This window comes from Hemiscyllium ocellatum, chromosome 5 (assembly GCF_020745735.1).
Source record: "Hemiscyllium ocellatum isolate sHemOce1 chromosome 5, sHemOce1.pat.X.cur, whole genome shotgun sequence".
NCBI lineage: Eukaryota > Metazoa > Chordata > Chondrichthyes > Orectolobiformes > Hemiscylliidae > Hemiscyllium > Hemiscyllium ocellatum.
Genome location: NC_083405.1, coordinates 21,773,656 through 21,794,896, shown reverse-complemented (window position 1 = coordinate 21,794,896; position 21,241 = coordinate 21,773,656). Strand labels below are relative to the sequence as shown.

Genomic DNA, 21,241 nt, shown 5'->3' with positions numbered 1-21,241 from the left:
TGAGAGTGTAGCTCTTTGATCTGATCGGACTATGGTAACTTTACCTTTACCTTTAAGCTATTTGAAGGTTTTGCATGATGCCCCAAAATAACAAGAACTAATTACAGAATCCTGAAATTACTTTTTCACCGTGATATATTTCCCTTTTAATATCAACGAATAACCCTTCCATGGTGTAGCTTATAGTCACAGAGGATGAGCTATTTTGTAAGAATAAGACCATTATACCATTTAAATTGAGTGAATAATCCTTTCTATGGAAAGTATAATTTATGTTTGTTTTGAAAATAAATGCCAAGTTTATTGGCAAATCTGAGTACAGTTGGGAAACATTACTGATGAGTTAATGAACAAGTTGGTACGGTCTGCAGATGATATGATGGTGTAGAGAATGTGCCAAAATATACATCAGGTTAAGATTAATTTTCATCCAATGAAAAGATAGTCAAGTGTGAAAATGGGATGTATAAATTGCAGAGATTAATGCATCTGAATATGCAGTCAGGATATTGTGTGTTCTTTTAGCGCAGTAAGTGAACCACATGTTTTATAAGTTAATCACACATAAATAAGCCTGTAAATCCCAGTGCCATTAATCCTTTGAGAGCACCAGAAAATTAAATTGTGGTTAAGTCAAAAGCTCTTCAGGAGCTGCGAATTGTATTTTAATTGCGCATTATGCTGGGAGTGAGGATGCTCCCACAACACAGAGAAAACTGGAAGTAAGCACAGCACAGTGAGTGCTGTCTCTTTAATGCAGAAATGCCAGGCTTCCTTAATAATAAAGTCAAGAACATGATGAAATAGTCCCCTCATGCCTGGACAAGGACATCTCCAACAACATTCAAGAAGCTTGACACTATCCAGGGTAAAGCTCACTTTATCAGCTTCCTATCCACCATCTTAAACATAAGCTTCCTCTAGCATGCACAGTGGCAGTAGTGTTCACAATCCACAAGATGCAACTCACTGCAGCTCCTTTGACAGCATCTTTCAAACCCACAAATCTGCCACCTGGAAGGACAAGAAACACAGATGTGTGGAAACAGCACCACCTGCAAACTTTCCTTCATGTCACACATCAACTTGGCTCAGTAATATGTTGCTGCTTCTTTATTTGTTATGCTAACAAACAAAATAGGAGCTGAATTAGACAATTCAGCCTCTTAAGCCCTCTCTCCCATTCAGTAAGTTCATGGCTGATCTGCTTGGTTTTCAGGTTCCACACTCCCAACTATCCCAGTAACCCTTGATACCATTGCCTACCAAGAATATATCTGCTCTGTCTTAAAAATATTTAATGACTCTGCCTCCATTGCTGTTGCCTTCTGAGGCAGTGTTTCCTAGTTGCGCTACTCTCTGAAAGAAAAAAAAGGTTCTCTTCATTTCTGTCCTGAAAGAATAGCTCCTAGTTTTGAAACAGTATCTTCTAGTTCTGAATACCCACAAGTAGAAATAGGTTTTACATACACCTTGTCAAGACCATTCAGTATCTTAAACATTTCAATCAAGTCACCCCTCACTCTTTTAAATTTGAGGGGAATTAGAAAGTTTACATTTGTCATGAAAACATAGATTGTCATATGTAAATTTGAGAAGAGTCACTTCAGTACAATTCAGGTCAAACCTGATTGGGAGTTGATGGGGTGGTGAGAACTCAAATTTGGAATTCCTGGCAAAACGTGATAGCATTTGGTAATCAACAACACATGGAAAGGAAAGGGAGGTTCGAGATGGTCAGCAGTTAATCTGGACAAGGGGGTTAATAAGATCTTTTTTGAAGGGATTTGTGATGATAGCAGATTCAAAGGAAAGGGAAGTGACACCTGTGGACACAGATTGGGTGAACTATATCAGCAAAAATAGATTAGTGAGGAGTTGAGTGGTCAGCAGTTTAGTGGGAATATGATTAAGGGAGCAGGAAGTGGGTCTCATGAATAAAATGGGCTTTGAGAAGACATGACAGATGACATTCTAGAAACTAGAAAATATTTCAGTTTCAGATAAGGAAGGGAAGGGAAAAAATTTGAATTGGTGTGGTTTGGAAAGGAGTGAAGTGGTCAAGGCAGCTGATCAGCTAATCTTAATCTCAGTTTCAAAGAAGTCAATTAACTCCTTACTAATGTGGAGGCAGGAGCAGAAAGTAGAACAAAGATGCCAAGCATTATCTTTCTAATCCAAGATTTTCCTAGAATGCTGGGCAATTTTAGCTCATAAAAGCAGAACCTGTTCATATTTTTGTGGTCCAGTTAGATCTGGGGGCAAGTGACTAAAAGAGAGAAGAGAAAGAGGGAGAGAGAATTCTGATGAAGAGTCATTGTGCTTGAAACGTTAATTCTGCCAGACCTATTGAGTTTACTAGCAATTGCTGTTTTCATTGGGCATTCTTCTGCCTGTGAGAGATGATTGAAATGCAGGCTTAAAATTGTTGAGCTCAGATAAGATCTTCTGAAACGTTTTTAGATGGCTGAACTAGCTGAGTTTGAAAAGGCAAAGTCTACCACGAGTACTGGAAATGAAGTTGTGTCTTGCTGCTGGTGCAGGATGATATCCTCTGATCAATTGTTTGTAGGCATCTGTTTTGGAGCTTCTGAAATCCCATGTCTCTGTCAAAGATCATCTGTCTGCTGTTGGTCTCATCATTTGCTGTGATCATCAGTTCAATTTTCTCACTTTGCTTAGCAGGCCAGCAATAAATTTTATCCAACCATGGTAGTGTATTGGATTCCAAAGAAACTATACCTCTTAATAGTTATTTTCTGATTATGCTTAGTTTACTGCAATATTTCACAATTTTCCTCCTAATCAAAAATGTCTGCATCGTCACCATTTCGAATAAACACAAATACAAAAGGGGGGAGTTTCAACCTGTTGATTTTTAAATTGAAACTAAGCGTGAATGAGCAGGTGCTGCTTGACAGCACTGTTGATGACATCTTTCATCACTTTACTGATGATTGTGAGTAGACTGATGGGACAGTAACTGATTGAGTTGGATGTGTCCTGCTTTATGTGTACAGCACAAAACTGGGCAAATTTTCCATGTTGTCAGGTAGATGCCAATGTTGTGGTTGTGGTGGAACAATTTGGCTAAAGGTGTGGCAAGTTCTGGAGCACAAGTCTTCAGTAAGATCGCTGGAATATTGTCACGGCCCATAGTCTTTGCAGGACTCATTGCTTGATATGATGTGGAGTGAATTAGATTAGCTGTAGATTGGCATGTGTGGTGCTGGGGACCATTGGAGAAGGCCAGGATGGATCATCCATTCGGCAATTCTGGCTGAAGTTTGTTGCAAATGCTTTAGGCTCATCTTTTGCACTGATGTGCTGGGCTCTTCCTCTTCATTAAGGATGGCGATATTTGTGGAACCTCCACCTCCAGTGAGTTGTTTAATTGTCCACACCATTTCATGACTGAATATGGCAGGACTGAGGAGCTTAGACCTGACCTGTTGGTTGTGAGATCACTGAGCTTTGTCAATCATTTGCAGTTGATACTCTGTGGCACACAAATAATCCTGTTTGGTAGCTTCTGATTGGTAGTTTCTGGTTGATTAGCTCAGTTGACTGCACAGTTGGGTTGCAAATTAGTGTGGGTTCAAATCTCCCCTTACATCAGACTGGTGACCTCAGATTAAACTACCACTGATTCTCTCATGTCTAATGAGAGAGCAGTCTTGAGGTCTAGTATAGTCGGGGTGGCATGGTGGCTCAATGGTTAGCAGTGCTACCTCACAGCGCCAGGAACCGGATTTGATTCCAGCCTCAGACAACTGTCTGTGTGGAGTTTGCATATTCTTCTTGTGTCTGTGTGGGTTTCCTCCTGGTGCTCCGGTTTCCTCCCACAGTCAGGTTAGGTGAATTGGCCATGCTAGATTGCCCATAGTGTTAGGTGCATTAGTCAGAGGGAAATGGGTCTGGGTGGGTTACTCTTCAGAGGGTTGGTGTGGACTTAGTCATAGAGTCATAGAGTCATAGAGATGTACAGCATGGAAACAGACCCTTCGGTCCAACCTGTCCATGCCGACCAGATATCCCAACCCAATCTTGTCCCACCTGCCAGCACCCGGCCCATTTCCCTCCAAACCCTTCCTGTTCATATACCCATCCAAATGCCTCTTAAATGTTGCAACTGTATCAGCCTCCAAATAGCAGCAGAACAATCTTTTGCAAGGTCATCATGGACTCCAAATTGAAGAAAATGTCAGTTAGGAGCCTCAGAGCAGCTCACCTTTAAATGTGAGTTGAACTGAAAAGGTGTAATATGAGGAGGAAAAAAAAATAATTCATTGCTCTTGCAAGGGTGTTAAACTGAATGTTTAAGACAGTGTCAAACTTGGGGTTTGCTCAATATTCATCAACCATTACTGTTCTCCAATGTCTTGTTTTCCTTATTGTCACATGATTCCTACTGGGTAATTAGGCTGGAAAATGTAATGGTAGGAGAAGAAGAGGGTGTCGGTGAGATTGATAGATTGTTGATTATGAGATTGCTTTGAGGATGCACAGGATTCAGAATTTGTGTGCCTCAGGTTAACTGAAATCAATCAGCCTCGAACATCCCTGATGACCAGGTGAATGGTTAAAGTCAGGTTCCTCCTCTTCCTGCTTTTCCTGCTCTGTTAGATGCAGAGTAGCTGTCGCCTTGCTCCAGTCTTTCTGACCACAATACTTTGCACAGACACAACAAACCAGCATCATTCACAAAATCTTTGTGGGTGCATAAAGAAGGGCCAGCCAAAGCAGTGAAAGCACACTCTCAGAATAAATCCCTGTCAGCAAAGAAACAGGCTGTTATATCACAGCATTTGTTCAGCCCTGCTCATCCCTCAGTCCTTTCACCTTGTTCTGCCAACTGAGTTACAAGAAACCCCAGAATCCTGAAAATTAAAGACAAAAATCCAGGATTAATATTCCACTCAGTTGATTTCAGTGCAATCCATTTTCAGGTTCACTGAAGGGTGGAGGTGGGCATGCCAGGAGCAACGCCAGGCATATCTAAAAATGAGATGTCAACCCAATGAAGCTACCAGAGTTATTTGTGTGCCAAACAGCACAAGAAGCAAGTGATATAGAAAGCCAAGTGATCCCCCAACCAATGCATCAGTTCTAAGCTATGCTGTCCTGCCACATCCAGTCATGAATGGTGTTGGATTATTAAACAACACACGGGGGGTATAGGGTACACAAATATCCACACCCTCAATGTTGGAAGAACCAAATACTTAAGTACAAAAGCTAAAACTGAAGCATTCGCAGCAATATTCAGCCAGGCGTATCGCTGACCAATGTCAGTCCCCAGCCTCACAGATACCAGCCTTCGTCTAATTCAAGTCATATCACTTGGTATCAAGAAATAGTTGGAGGCACTGAACACTGTAAAGGCTGTGGGCCCTGACAACAATTTGGCAATAGAACTGAAGACTTGTGTTCCAGAATTTGCCAAGCTGAGGAGTGGCAGATGGGCAGGACTTTGCACTTAATGGTGAGGCACTGGAGAGTGGCGAACAAAGATATCTTGGGGTGCACTTTCATAGTTCCTTGGAAGTGGAGTTGCAAATAGACAGGATAGTGAAGAAGGCATTTGCTACACTTGCCTTTATCGGTCAGTGCATTGAGTTTGGCATTCAGGATGTCATATTGCAGCAATACAGACATTGATTCGGCCACTTTTGGAATACTGCATGCAATTCTGGTCTCCCTGCTATAGGAAGGATATTGTGAAACTTGAAAGGGTTCTGAAAAGATTTCCAAGGATGTTGCTAGGATTGGAGGGTTTGATCAAGAAGGAAAGGCTGAATAAGCTTAGGCTATTTTCCCTGGAGCATCAGAGGCTGACAGGTGATCTTATTAAGGCTTATAAAATCATGAGGAGCGTGGATAGGGTGAATACCATGTATACTTCAGGGTAATGTCCTATGCTCAAACATCTTCAGCTGCTTCATCGATGATCTTTCTTCCTTCATAAGGTCAGAAGTGGGGGTGTTTGCAGAAAATTGCACAATGTTCACCACCATTTGCAACTCTTCAAATACTGAAAAGTTCGTATACAAATGCAACAAAATGTGAACAATATTCTGGCTTGGGCTGACAAGTGGCAAGTAACATTCTCACCACACAAATGCCCGGCAATGACCCTCTTCAATAAAAGGCAATCTCATCACTGCTCCTTGACACTAATGGTGTTATCATCACTGAATTTCCCACAATCAACAGTCCAGGAGTTATCATTGACCAGAAGGTCAAATGGACTCACCACATAAACACTATGACGACAATGCCAGGTCAGAGGTTAGGAACACTGCGACAAGTAATTCATCTCCTAACTCCCCAAAGCCTGTCCACCATCTACGAGGTACAAGTCAGGAATGTAATGGAATGCTCACCGCTTACCTAGAAGACCGCAGCTCTAACAACACTCAAGAGGCTTGACACCAATCAGGATTAAATCAGTCAACTTGATTGTCACCACATCCATAAGCATCCACTCCCTCCACCACTGAAGCTGAGAAGGAGCAGCGTGTACTGTCTACAAGATGCACTGCTGAAATTCACCAAAGATCCTTAGGCAGCACCTTCCAAACCTAAGAGCACTTCCATCTACGAGGACAAGGACAGTAAATACATGGGAATACCAAGACCCGGAGGTTCCCTTCTAAGCTACTCACCATTCTGATTGGAAATTTATCCCTGTTCCTTCTCTGTCAGTGGTTCAAATCCTGGAATTCCCTCCATAATGGCACTGTGGGTCTCCCTACATGGTCTGCAGTGGCTCATGAAGGCAGATCACCATCACCTTCTCAAAGGCAATGTGGGATATCAAATAAATGCTGGCCACACAGTGAAGCCCATATCACATGAAACATATACATTTTTTAAAAAGAACCGTGTTAAGTGTAGGCATAGACACGATCATCAGGAGAGGATGCCTGAATTTGACTGAAATCGGTGGCAAAGCTTCAGGAGTGGAAGAGCTTTCAGCAGAGTTTTCAGTTTAATGAGTCCTTTCTCCATCTTCCCTTTCATGCCCACTCCAGTGAGGCACTGAACAGCCAAGGTGAGTCATTTCTCGATCATGCTGTGTGTGTGAACAACTCATCAGGTCCAGCATGCTCTTGATTGATTGCCATAGCCTATGGTCCATGAGGTGGCACAGACATACGTGATGACACAGCACTCTCTAAATGTGCTCAGGATAAAAGGTCATGTGTTTTCTGCTGCTGCTCCAGAATATCTCCAATCTTCATTTATGATCGACAAGCCTCAGTTGATGCCTTCAGCTGAGCATAGCTTAGAGGGTGTTGCATTTTCCAATGAGCAGTCTCCTTACTCAGAAAAATAGAAACCCCTGGAATGAAAAGAATGCATTAATAGGCACTTAATAGACTTATTGACAGTATGCAAAGCATGTTGTTCAGACGTTTGTTGAACTGGATGGAAATTGGCATTAAGGTTCCTCAGATATTGCTATTACGAACATTGTTTTTCTTCATATGTAAAAATGACCTGAACTTGAAGAAAGGAAGTACACTTTCAGAAGTCTGTCAGACTTGGCATTGCATTAATTTGTAAACTGGATAGGATCAGACTACAGGAAAACATAAAATGGATTGGAGAAATGGGAATACACACGGCAGGTTCAATGTGACACAGCAAAGAGTGTGGTGATGCTCTTTAGAAGAACAACATGGAGAAGCAGTATGACCTAAATGGTACTATTTTGAGGAGTGTGCAAGGATAGAGGGAACTGGTACATTTAACAAATTTTTGAAATTAATAGCGCAAATTGAATGATGTTGAGGGAAACATGTGGGATATTTAATTTTTCAAGTAGGAACATTGAATAGATTATAAATGAAAATCAAAGTAAAGTATTCATTGGACCTCAGCTGAACTATAACATTTGATTCTGGCCGCCATGTTATACGTCAAGACCTTGAAAAGGTTATTCGGGAAGTTTATCTGAATAACTGCATGATTGTTGTCCATAGAGTAGAGAATGTTACGTGTGACCTATAGTATAGGAATTCAAAATTATGAAGGGTTTAAATTAAAAAAAAAGGTTTGAGAGAAAGTGCTTCCTCTGGTAAGTGACTTGGTAACTAGAGGTCACATATTTAAAATAATGAGCAAAGGAGCTACACTGGAAATGAAGAGAACTCTGGCAACAAAGAGCATGATGAGGACTTGGAAAGCATAGTCTGAAAGTTTGGTGGAATCAGATTTCATTGGAACATTCAAAAGGCAAGTGGACATACGCTTGATGAGGACAAATTCGCAGGGAGATGGGGGAGGAATCACTTCACACAGCGACCAATACCTGGAATTGGTTTCTGGATTAATGGGAGAATAGTTCATATAGAAACGTTGCTTTCATTGTAAGAAGTAGTCACATGATGCCATGGTGAGACTATACATTTCCATGGCGGAGGGGGTGGGGTGCGGGAAATCAGATTAGTTAGTCAAGTGAGCCACCTCAGTTGTTGTTATCTTTGTGGTCAGTATGTGTAAATGCTGCATTGTCACAAGGTATCCAAGAAAGAATTAAGAGCTTGAGGAAGAACTGAATCAGGATTAAAATTCAACTCAGTGACTTTGAAATATCTTAATCATAGGTAAATGAGAGTGCAGAAGGAGCTGCACTTTGATTCTCGAGGCCCAAGAGTGATTATCATCATGTGCTGAAAACCTAGATTCATTTTGATTAATAAAATGTACATGTAGCTAGATTTTGGTTTTCCCTGGGTGATTACATAATGGTGCTAATGAATAACAAGGGGAGCACTATTCGTCGGAGGATACTCCACCCTAATTCAACTTTTGGATAAGATGGAAGGTCATTTAAAACTATAGAGAGCTTTTGTGCCGAGATGAGTAGGCTGGTGTTTGAACAGAAAATGGTTACATTTACATCATAGCCTTTTGGAGCTAACAGGGAACAGTAGACAATAATAGAAACATAAAACATTGTCCCTTTGATATTAGTGATCTTACCTGAAATTCTCCAATGCAAATGTTTTAAGGTGCGCTTCTGAGGCAGGATTTTTACCTTTTTCATCCTATTCTTCAGAGCTAAGAATAATAACTATATTTTCATTGTTCACTTGTGTCAATGTGAAGTTTAAAATTTAAGCTGAGCACTGTAAAGTTTAATTAAATCACAATGTTCCATTAATTTAGCATTATTAGGTTATTTTAAAATGTGTTCATTAAATTTCAAAGGATATTTATGCCAGAAGAAGTTACAGATATCGCAGTATATTGTGCGCTACTTGGTATTTTATAATAAAAAAGCTTGTTCTGTCAAGTGACACGACTACTCTGCGACTGAAACTTTAGCTACAAATCAAATTGTTTGTATACACATAAAGCAAAATTGTGCTTCTTTTGTGACTAAGAGCACAGTTAACCTTAAGTAACTTCTCACACAAAGCTGCTCTTTTGGTCAGGCACAGACAGAAACTCACTATTTTGTAATGATGAGTGATCTTCAACTCAATCACAAAGCATGATATCATCACAGGCCAATCACAGAAGTGGAGGAATAACTCTGTTATCTTCAGGGCACTATTACATTTGTGCAGACAGAAAACAGATTACACTGTAACTACAGATGTATTCACTGTCCAGACGTTTCCAGCTGAAATTGAGCTAACATATGCCAAGGACATAATTCAAGAGCCTTTTGTCACAAATCCAATTATTTGAGATTGTGAATAATTATTTGGTTACTTACTTACTAACTGGGTCAAATCTCCCGCAAATTACGGTCTCCTTTAAATAGAAACACTTGTCATCAATACAACATTTATTACACTAACAGAGGTTATCTTGCCTGCTCAAATTTCTCAGATGCTGGCAGCATATAATAGAGTTTCAAATATATAATGAGGTAATATTAATGCACAAGTATTTGCAGGACTCTTTTGTGGTGAGTCTCTAAGGGATAGCTAGAGAATAAGACCTCAAAAATAACTGAAAGTAGAAGCGATGATGAATGAGAGAAAAAAAACTGTGGTCCTGGAATCCTGCTACAAAATCCTGCTTCTCGAAGCAGCTTTCATTAAAGCTTATATATACCAGCACCCTGTGAATGCTTTTGCCAATCAGGCACATAGTGGAAAATCTATTGGCTGAATGATGCATTGCATTGGTGTTTCCTGCAATTCTTCTTCCACGAGTTGTAAATAAAATGCCTTCAGATTAATAACAATTTTAACAGGTATTTAGCCAGTGAATACTCTGTGAATAATCCACCTAAAGCAAATCGAGTCACTTTGGCCTTTGAAACAAAAATTAAATGTATCCAAGGACTGGACAATGACTTCACAACACCGATTAGTCTAATGCATTAATGTGTCTTCAGTAATCTCTTTAAATCTGTAAAAAGAAATAAACTGCACTGGCACCAGAAATGTTAGCACATAATACTTAAGGACAATTGCCAACAGTAATTTCTGATCTATATGTAAATTTCAAAATCTTCACTTGGAGGCTAGCAGGAGCATCTGATTTAACCTTTTACATTCCCTCTTGCTGTCTGTGTATATGCACTACAGGTGCACAATCCTTTAACCAAAATCCTCGGGGCTCATTGTTTCTCAGATTTTGGATTTTTCGGATTTTGGAATAAATGACATTTTCACAGTGAAATTTAGAAAAATTGCCGAACAGCAGACCCACGTGTGACTAGTACTGGAGCTGAGATACAATTGATGCCTGCTAGTGCTGGGCCATTGCTGCCTTGTCACATCTGAGTGATGCGGTTCAAGTGGGTATAGAGTTGGGTCACCTGTTCACACGCCAAACAACCTTGTTATACTGAGAAAAATTTCACAAAATAAACTTTGGATTTCAGAGCTTTTTGGATTTCAGAATTTCAGATAAAGAATTGTGTACCTATATTATCTTCCTGCAGTTTCTGAATATAATAGAATAGGGTGAATAAATCAAAACTAAGTAGTATCAACAATTTTTTAAATTAAAAACAATTAAACCTCATTGAAGTTCCTCCTGCTGATATGTTCAGAAAAAAATCTTAGTGTAAATTTAATGCAAATAATCTTATTTAGTAGCAATTGACTTTATTCACTAAAATCACCCAAAGATTGATTTTGAGCCCAAGTGTCTTAATGTCTCAATGTGAACTTGCTTGATGTTGAGGTGGTGGAAACAGAAGGCAATAATTATATTATAGGAGTGGGCTAATTCGAATTCCTGCACAGGAGATATGGGAATGTTGGAGATCACAGTTGGAACTAAAACAGTCCTGGTACTCTTGACCCATAAATAGTGTGGTGAATGCACCATTCCAATTTGAACATTACCACTTCAAACTTTAACAGAGTTGGAACTTAAGGAACGGAGAATTGGGTTATATACTTGCTGCTAGTCTCAGATTTGTTCTCTATCCACCATCAGCACGAGACAGCTGGGAAACCTATTAGAGAAAGAGAGTGAGGGCTTCTGTATATGAGACATGACTATTTTCCCAGCTTATCAGCCAGGAGGAGAAGGTGTGAATCCCCCTAGTTGCCCTAGCTGACCTGTCAACTTTCCTATCAATTGTACTTCCCTCACCCTATAAAAAGTGGTAGATAAGCCAATTACCCTCACCAACAAAATAACTAGCATTCAGGGAAGTGGTTCTCATCTCACATTTCCTCTAGTTGATTTAAAAAAAATCAACAGTGTTGTTGCATTTACTGGAAGAAGAAATACAATTATTATTAAATATATGGCATGTATTGGCTACAGTAAAACTGAAGAGAATACTGCAACATGTTTAGATAAACAATTGAAATTTCCCTGCAAAATAGATCTTAGAATTTTCCATAAATTATCAACCCCTGCTTTGACAGCATTGTCCTGGTAGTTATGGCAGAACACTGAAATGTTATAATTCCAGCAGGTCATCTGGAACATATACTTCAATTGAAGTTCTTGGCTATCATACTGCTGTCTGTCAGTGAGTAACTGCCGTTGCTTTCTATTCAGAAAGATTAGCTTTACACAATGCACAAGCCTTTACAACATCTGAAATTCCTTCCTTAATTTTAATGGAGCCTAAAAGAATGATTTGAAGTAGTTCTGGAGTTATAATCTGTGGCAGTGCTTAGCATAACAGTCTAATATTACTGTCAATTACTTCAGTGCGTGAAGGCTTAACATATATATTAGACATTCTTTTGTTAGTCTATTTAAAAAGTTCATTGTGCTCTTTAAAATAAATTGGGCAATACCTGTACTAAAATAGCAGAAAATGTAATTTGAAAGCATTCGACATTCATACGCTGATATTGCCAACAATTTTGAGTCTATTTATCATTTCATAAAAAGTAACAGTGGTACTATATATGATATACAAGAAATATTTAAAGGTTCTACCAGAAATGTTTTTAGTGTGGCACCCCGATTGCTGTACTATTTATGGACATTGTTGGTGAATTTTGCTGATGTGATAAATGTGAATTCTTTGTAAATGAACAGCATGAAAATGTGCTGTTGCATGCTCTTAATCTGAGTCTAACTGGGCAATGAGCCACGGATGCAGCGAGGCTGTGTGCAATTAATAAGGATGGGACAAGATTACAACAGAAGTACAGAATTACTGAAACTGGTCATCTAAATGTCATTGTGAGCGAAGTAGTAAGATTTTACTATATACGGGCTATCTCATGTCTTCATATGGGCCTTGAAGCTCAACGCCACTGTTATAGACTTTGAAATTCTCCAATGTCTAATTGCAAATTGGTTGCTTGTTTTACGTAATTCCCAACTTGAATTTAATGGAAATCAAAATCGTGTGGAAATCAACTTCTGATTTACTACAACCCATTCTTTAGTTGCACATTGACTTAAAGTTTATCTCATAATGCTGAGCCTAGGATAAGGATAAGAACATAATAAGGCCCAATGTATTATTAATACATGTAGTTTCCTGGATCAGTGGTGCTGGAAGAGCACAGCAATTCAGGCAGCATCCAAAGTGCAGCGAAATCAATGTTTCGGGCAAAAGCCCTTCATCAGGAATAAAGGCAGTGAGCTTCTCCACGCTTCAGGCTCTCTGCCTTTATTCCTGATGAAGGGCTTTTGCCTGAAACGTCGATTTCGCTGCACTTTGGATGCTGCCTGAACTGCTGTGCTCTTCCAGCACCACTGATCCAGAATCTGGTTTCCAGAATCTGCAGTCATTGTTTTTACCATGTAGTTTCCATTAGACCCATTATGTCACACCACGTTCCCAAATCTTTTTTTGTACGACTGTCTCATTGGTAAAGTTTTGTTGAATAGAATGCAAAAGTGACTCAGGCCAATACATACACTTTTAAAACTTAGTAATAACAATGTTAGTTCGGTAATACCTAACAGGTAAAGTATTTCCCTTTTCAGTATTGCGTGATCCAGACCAGAATGCTCCAGATGTCATTAATTATCTGCAGTCAGTAATTAGATCCTAACTATGATGTCAGTTGGTCCAAAATTGGTAACAAGGATCCTGTCAGCCAAAGTGGAGGGAAGTCCTGCTACCCAATGACATCTGCTGGAACATCAGCCTGATAGGATGTCAGGTGAGAACAGGATCAAGAGCAGTTTTGCTGCCTTTTGGCAGTGAGGTAACCTGCTGACACTTTCTGCATTACCACTTGGGCTGAGGGTTCAGAAGGCTGCCAGGAAACAATCATAAACCTGACTGGTTTTAGGTGGTGTGGAAAATAAAATGGAAAAAGTTAAATGGCTTGTCAATGCTATAGATTTTGCATTTATTGTTCGCTATAATGTCTAGACATTCACATGCAGTCGATTCTTGTTTTTTTAAAGTTTTTATAGGAATCTAGTGATTTCTAAATGATCAATCTTTAAAGATTAACTAGTCAAGGGATGCTTGCTTTGTTTTCCTACACAAATAATTATGTTGAATAATCATTGGCTCATAAGTCATAAGGTATAGGAGTAGAATTAGGCCATTTGGCTCATTGAGTCTGCTCCACTATTTAATCATGGCTGATATGTTTCTCAACACCATTCCCCTGCCTTCTTCCTGTAACCCTTGATCTCCTTACTAATCAAGAACCTATCTATCTCTGTCTTAAATATACTGAATGACTTGGCTTCCACAGCTGTCTGTGACAATGAATTCCACAGATTCACCACCCTCGGGCTGACGAAAATCCTCCTTATCTCAGTTCCAAAGGGTCATCCCTCACTCTGAGGTCATGTCCTTGGGTCTAGTCTCTCCTGCCAGTGGGGAAATATCTTCTCCATATTTACTCTATCAGTATTCTGCAAGTTTCAGTGAGATCCTCCCCTTAACCTTCTGACCTGCACTGACTACAAAGCTAAAGTCCTCAACTGCTCCTCATTCAACAAGCCCTTTATCCGTGGGATCATTCTTGTAAACCTCCCCTGATCCTCCTCCAATGCCAACACACCCTTCTTTAAATATGGATCCCAAAACGACTCACAATATTCCAAACATGGTCTGACCAGACCGTTGTATATCCTCAGCAATACATCTCTGCTCTTGCATTCCAGCCCTCTCGAAATGAATGCTATCATTGCTTTTGCCTTCCTAAACCTACATGTTAAGAGAATCCTGAAGTAAGACTCCCAAGTCCCTTTATGTGTCAGATTTCCAAAGGCTTTCTTGGTTGAGAGAATATTCAATGGTGCTTGTGTCTGAGCAAAGTTCACAGTTCTGAGTTCACACTTTCCCATATTGTATTCCATCTGCTACTTCTTTGGCCACTCACTTAGCCTGTCCAAGTCCTTCTGCAGCCTTCCCACTTCCTCAACACTAACAGTCTCTCCTCATATCTTTCTGTCATCTGAAAACTTAGCATAAATGCCCTTAGATTCTTTGTCTGGATCATCAATGTGTCTGGCCCAAACACTAACCCTGGTGGAATTCCATTCGTTACTGGCTGCCATCCTGAAAAAGACCCCTTTATCCCCATACTCTGCCTTCTGCCAGTCAGCCAAAATCCATACCGTCCTCTTAACACCATCGGCTCTTATCTTATTCAGCATCCTCCTGTGTGACACATTATCAAAGGCCTTCTGGAATTCCAAATCGATCACGTCCACTGGCTCTTCATTGTCGAACTGATTTGTTACCTCCTCAAAGACATCAAAAAAACTAACAGATTTGTCAGGCACAACCTCCCCTTGACGAAACCATGTTGACTTGGCCCTATGTTATCATGCACTTCCAAGTGCTCTGCAATCTCATACTTAATAATAGACCTTAACATCTTAGCAATGACTAAGGTCAGGCTAATTTTTTTATAGTTCCTGTCATCTGCCTCCCTCCCTTCTTTAACAATTTTTCAGTCCTTCTGGGACCCTCCCTGACTCCAGAGATTTCTGAAGGATCACCATCAATGCTTCTACAATCTCCTCAGCTATCCCGGTCAGAACTCGGGGGTGTAGTCCAGCTCCTCACAGTGATTTTTCCACCTTCAGACCTTTCAACTCCTCCAGCACTTTCTCCTTAAAGATGACTATCACATCCACTTCAGGCTGCTGACTCTCTTGAAGTTCTGGTATGCTGGTGGTGCCTTCCACTGTGAAAACTGACATAAAGTACACATTGAGTTCCTCCGCCATTTAGTTTTATCCCCATTACCACTTCTCCAGCTTCGTTTTCCAGCAGTCCAATGTCAATTCTTGCCTCTCTCTTGCCTTTCAGCTATCAACAAAAACTTTTGCAATCTTCTTTTATATTACTTGCTAGTTTACCCTCCAATTTAATCTTCTACCCCCTTATTGCTTTTTAGTTATCCTCTGTTGGTTTTTAAAGGCTTCCCACTAATATTCACCACACTGTATGGCTTTTCTTATCCTTTTGTGCTGTCCCTTGACTTCCCTTGTCAGTAATGGTTCCCCCATCCTGCCCTTAGTGTGTTCCTTCTCCCTTGGGATGAAGTTTTGCTAAGCCTTTTGAATTACCCCCAGAAACTCCTGCAATACCTGCTCCACTGTCTTTCCTTCCAATCAATTCTGGCCAGCTCCTTCCTCATGTCTTTGTAGTTATCTTTACTCTATTGTAATACTATTACATCTGATTCCAGCTTCTCCCTCTCAAAGTGCAGGGTGAATTCTAACATATAATGGTGACTGTTCTCTAGGGGTTCCTCCACCTTGAGCTTCATAATCCAATATGCCACATTGCACATCACCAATTCCAGATATGCTTGTTGCCTAGTGGGCTCTCTTGCACTTTCACTGTAACTCCAACATGAGATAAACAGCAGATTGAGAAATAAGTTTGGAAGTGGGAATTCGGAGGGCTGTAATGGACAATAGACTTTTTTTGTGGCTGGAGATTTCTGGGACAGGGATATATCCTTGGATGACCTGAAGGTCTTGAAAATGTAAAACGTTCGTCAGGTTTCTCCCAGAGTAAGGCAGCAATGACTGTCATAAGTGCTTCCATTGAGGCAGTTGATCCCACCCCACGCCCACTTTTCCACAATCAGATGTGCAGCTTTAACCTTGTGGTGTGGCAAACAGGCCTCTCTCAACCCTCAAATTTGATTGGAGGTCACTGTCAGGCAAATCCCAAATAATTACACCGAAATCAAAAACTTGTCCAGATGCTCTGGTCTCTGGATGGTTATGGACAGAGTTTGTGTTGCAGGACCTTTTAGACATTCCAACTCAATGACTCATTTTGAGTTTAAAAAAAAGTAAATAAGAGCTGGAAATCAAAAACAAAAATAGAAATTGCTGGAAAAACTCAAGCAGGTCTGGCAACATTCGTGGAGAGAAAGCAGATTTAACGTTACCCTTCTTCAGAATGGGTCTTCAGTGTTCTGAAGAACAGCCACTGGACCCAAAACATTAACATTGCTTTCTCTCCACAGATGCTGCCAGACCTGCTGAGTTTTTCCAGTAATTTCAGTTTTTGCTTCTTTTGAATTACTTGGGAAGTTTAAACTTTCGATAAACAATTTCTCTTCTGTCTAGGAGTCTTCAAGAAAATCTCCAACTCTGAAGTAGCATTTGAAATTCTGAACTGTGCAAGTGAACTTACCTTGTTATTAACCAGGAAATGTTGGCAGGTGGGAACCTAATGTAATTCCTGTATAACTATACAGCATATCCCAAACTAAAATCAGTCACACTGATCACACATCCTGCCATCACACACCTGGCCACTTCCTGGCACCTCCATTCTGACTAGATTAGCTCCCAACCCAACTCATCATCTCCAAACCTGACCTAACCCCACCACCTGAATCCCCTTCTGACTCAACCTGACTAATCCTCAATCCAACTCAACTTTATCCCAACCCAACCTGACTAACCACTCCTAACCCAGTGACCTTCAACCCACCTCACTGACCTGCGAGCCTGCCCAGCTCATCCACGTACAAGTCTACCATCTGATCTACTCACCTCATACTCCCTGCCTCTTTACCTATCTCGATCTCCTTAAACACTTACCACCTCACCATGGCTTTTCAAAGAAGCTTTGAGCCATTTGAACTCTACTTCTTGGAATACAGCAGCTGACCATCAAAAGGGGCAAGGCCTCTGCAACTCCCCAATTCTCTCTCTCCAAGAATTCCTGCACTATATTTACTCTGAAGGATATTTCCTTGGAGGATTGCTCAAAGACATAATCAGAGGATGGTCAGTTTGTATTTGTTGTTTGATCTGGTTGGAAATCTAATCCTGATTAGAAAATCTGTCTCAACATTTTACCTGTAATATATTAAAACATGCTAAAAACTTGCACTCAATGCATTCAGACCATTTCTCATTTCTTTGCATTTGGTGTAAATATTCCCCAATGTTGCAGCTACACGACTCATTTGTTATACCTGATTTCTTTTTTTTGTCACTGGATCTTCTTTGTTACTTCCTTCTAATTATCACTGCTCCTCATCTGTCTCTTGCCCTAGGTTATCCTAACCTTCTCACTCAATTCAGTCCTGACCAAGCTTTCTTACCCAGTGACAGCACCAATTTTATTGTGAGATATATCCTAATATTAAAAAAAATATAGTTTTGAATTATTCTTTAGCTTTTAATTCCCTTCTGTTATGATGGAGTTTACAGAATACATAATTTATGGAGAACTGCTCCCGATCTTGAGTAGATCTACTTAATTTAATTAATCTGTGACAATCCTCTGGATATGATGTCATTATGACTTTTTCCTTTTAAAAAAAGTACATTTAATTTCCTCTATTATTTTTATTGCCTTCTTTTCATCCCTCTTTCATTTAATTCATTAACTTGTCACCGGCCAACTCCCTCTCTCTTGAGAAGATGTCTTTATTAGTTCATTTAATTTATATGAAACTATTTGTATTTAATAGCTAAATTGTGGAAAGCTGCTTCTATTAAATTAATTCAAATGTCACATGTGGAAAGCAATCTCATTAGAGTCAATTTAGATGTTACCTCAACAAGAAAATATCGATTTTGAAAAGTCAGTGAAATTTACACTGATATTATTTCTGGAAATGGTGAATCTCAAGGGTCAGAGGAAATTCTTTTTGACTTTGTTTCAATTCGCTCACCAGCCAATTGTCTGCAACTCTGACAAAAAGATGGAGAGGTTTTGAGGCGCCACCAACATTGCTTGTTGAACTGAGGTAGGGTGATATAAGGCACAGCTCTCTCAAATCTGTTGCTGTTATTTGTAAGGCCTTACTTCTCCCACCATACTCTTTCTTCCAGAAAGGGGGAGCTTAACATTCACTAGCAGCTCGGGTTAGCTGGGCATCAGCTTTAAATTTGGCGAAACTTATCTCTGGAAGTCAGCTTTGATGCTCTGACTCGTGACTCTAATTCAGTAATGTTCGGGCTGTGGACGTGTCATTGTATATGGTAATGGTTCTGAAAGGGTTAGCATTGAGGGTTGTCTTAAAGTCCTCCCAATCCAAAGACATCACTGTGTTCTGACTGGTGAACTGGTGAGTCAAGCCCACTTCTTGATGGTGACAGATATGCGTCTTCTGATTCCTGATAGTTTGCCGAATCAGTTAATGTACTCTTGCTATTATGCAATAAAATACATCATATAGTGGAAGACCAGTGTCTCTTCGCAATAAGACTCAATTATAGTTAATCCTCTATCACTACTAATCTTGGAGCAGTACTGAGAAGGTTAGCATGATCCCTTCAAAAGGAAGGCATGCAACTTTGGGAAGTGTTCCTTATTTTTAGGTGCTTTTTTTAGATTAGATTACTTACAGTGTGGAAACAGGCCCTTCGGCCCAACAAGTCCACACCGACCCGCCGAAGCGCAACCCACCCATTCCCCTACATTTACCCAACACTACGGGCAATTTAGCATGGCCAATTCACCGAACCTGCACACCCTTGGACCCTGGGAGGAAACCAGAGCACCCGGAGGAAACCTGCGCAGACACAGGGAGAATGTGCAAACTCCAACACAGTCAGTCGCCTGAGTCGGGAATTGAGCCCAGGTCTTTGGCGCTGTGAGGCAGCAGTGCTAGCCACTGTGCCACTGTGCCACCCACATGCTCTTGTGGTACAGTGGTAATGTCCCTACCTCTGAGCCTGGAGACCAAGGTTCAAGTTCCACATGCTCCAGACATGTGCCATACCATCTTTCAGCAGGATGATTAGGAAAATATCTAGAAAGGTGGATTAGGAGGTCTAATGATGTGGTCGATAATATCTTTTTCTCTGGATCAGAACTCTGGATTTAAGCCTTACAACAGGATCTGGTTGCCATGGAAAGTTCTTCATAATTTGTTAAAAGGTGCTGATTATCATAGAATCCCGACAGTGTGGTAGCATGCTTTTCAGCCCATTGAGATCATACCAACCCTCGGAAAAGCATCCCACCCAGACCCACTCTCTACCCTATCCCTGTACCTCTGCATTTTCCATAGCTAATCCGCCTAGCCTACAAATCCTGGACACATTGGGCAACTTAGCATTGCCAATCCACCTACCTGCACATCTTTGGACTGCGGGAAGAAACTGGAGCACCCGGAGGAAACCCGCTCGTGGGGAGAATGTGCAAAATCCACACAGACAGTCATCAGAGGTTGGAATCAAAGCCGGGTCACTGGTGCTGTGAGGCAGGAAAATCAATGTTTCGGGCAAAAGCCCTTCATCAGGAATGAGGCTGGGGGCCTCAGGAGTAGAGAGATAAATGGGAGGGGTTGCGGGGCTGGGAAAAGGTAGCTGAGAGTGCAATAGATGGATGGAAGTGGGGGTGAAGGTGATAGGATGGAGAGGAGGGTGGAGCAGATAGGTGGGAAGGAAGATTGAAGGGTGGGACAAGTCAGGAGGATGGTGCTGAGCTGGAACTGGGGTAAGGTTGGGGGAGGAGAAATGAGGAAATTGGTGAAGTCCACATTAATGCCATGGGGTTGAAGGGTACCAAGGCAGAAGGTCTAGGCCTCAGAGATAGAGACTCTACCACTAAGGGTTAATATACTTCAGGTGAGAATCAAGGTTAAGAAGGTGGGCCCATTGCAGTTGGTACAAGAACAGGACCTCTACTTTTTAATCACTCTGCACCAGAGGCCAGACATCCAGACAACTGAGATAACCAACTCCATCACATAATGGCCAGCAACAGGGATCATTTCATGAATACACAATAATCACAATGGTGAGAAAAAAGCAATCCATTAGAAAGGAATCAAGAGAAAAGTGAGTTCTCCACTTTAAGAAGAGAGTAACTGTCATCAGCAAATGTGAAGCAGCAGAAGGGGAAAAAGCAACACACCTGAAGAAAACTTTCAGCTCAGAATTCATAAGAGAAAAAACAGTGTGGGCTAGGAAATGAATAAAAACTCATTGCACTGGGAAACTATAGAGTCTGATTGAGAAGGATAACTGGAAGTAACTTGGAGCTGCATGAGTAAAGTTAGAAATCCCTATGGGCAAGGGAGAGAAACCTTAAAGTAACAGCATGGAAGACCAGACTAGGAAGGATAGAAGTGTAAAAGAGCACTTATGTTTCCAACGAGCATCGCTGACATCCATGAGATACAGCTAGAGCAGACAGAGTGATAGCCAGACATTCATTTCCACCATGCCCACAATATTGGAAAAACTGCGGGACATACTTAAGGTGACTTAAGGGAAATTTTAAAAATGCTGAACACGCTCTGGAACATCCATTCTCTGGCTAAAGATGTTCTTCCTTATCTCCGTTCTAAACAGTCTTCTCTTTTGTAATAAGGCAATCCCCTCGGCTCTTAGTCTCTACTACCAATGGAAACATCTTCCCAACTTC

At 40.7% G+C, this 21,241-nt stretch overlaps 1 non-coding gene across 1 annotated transcript; it reads left to right on the top strand.

The window, feature by feature from the left end:
• Positions 1-19,079: 19,079 nt before the first annotated feature.
• LOC132816264 (U6 spliceosomal RNA) lies at positions 19,080-19,183 on the top strand. The gene has a single exon (XR_009644760.1). It is a non-coding gene; the product is annotated as a U6 spliceosomal RNA (small nuclear RNA).
• Positions 19,184-21,241: the final 2,058 nt, after the last annotated feature.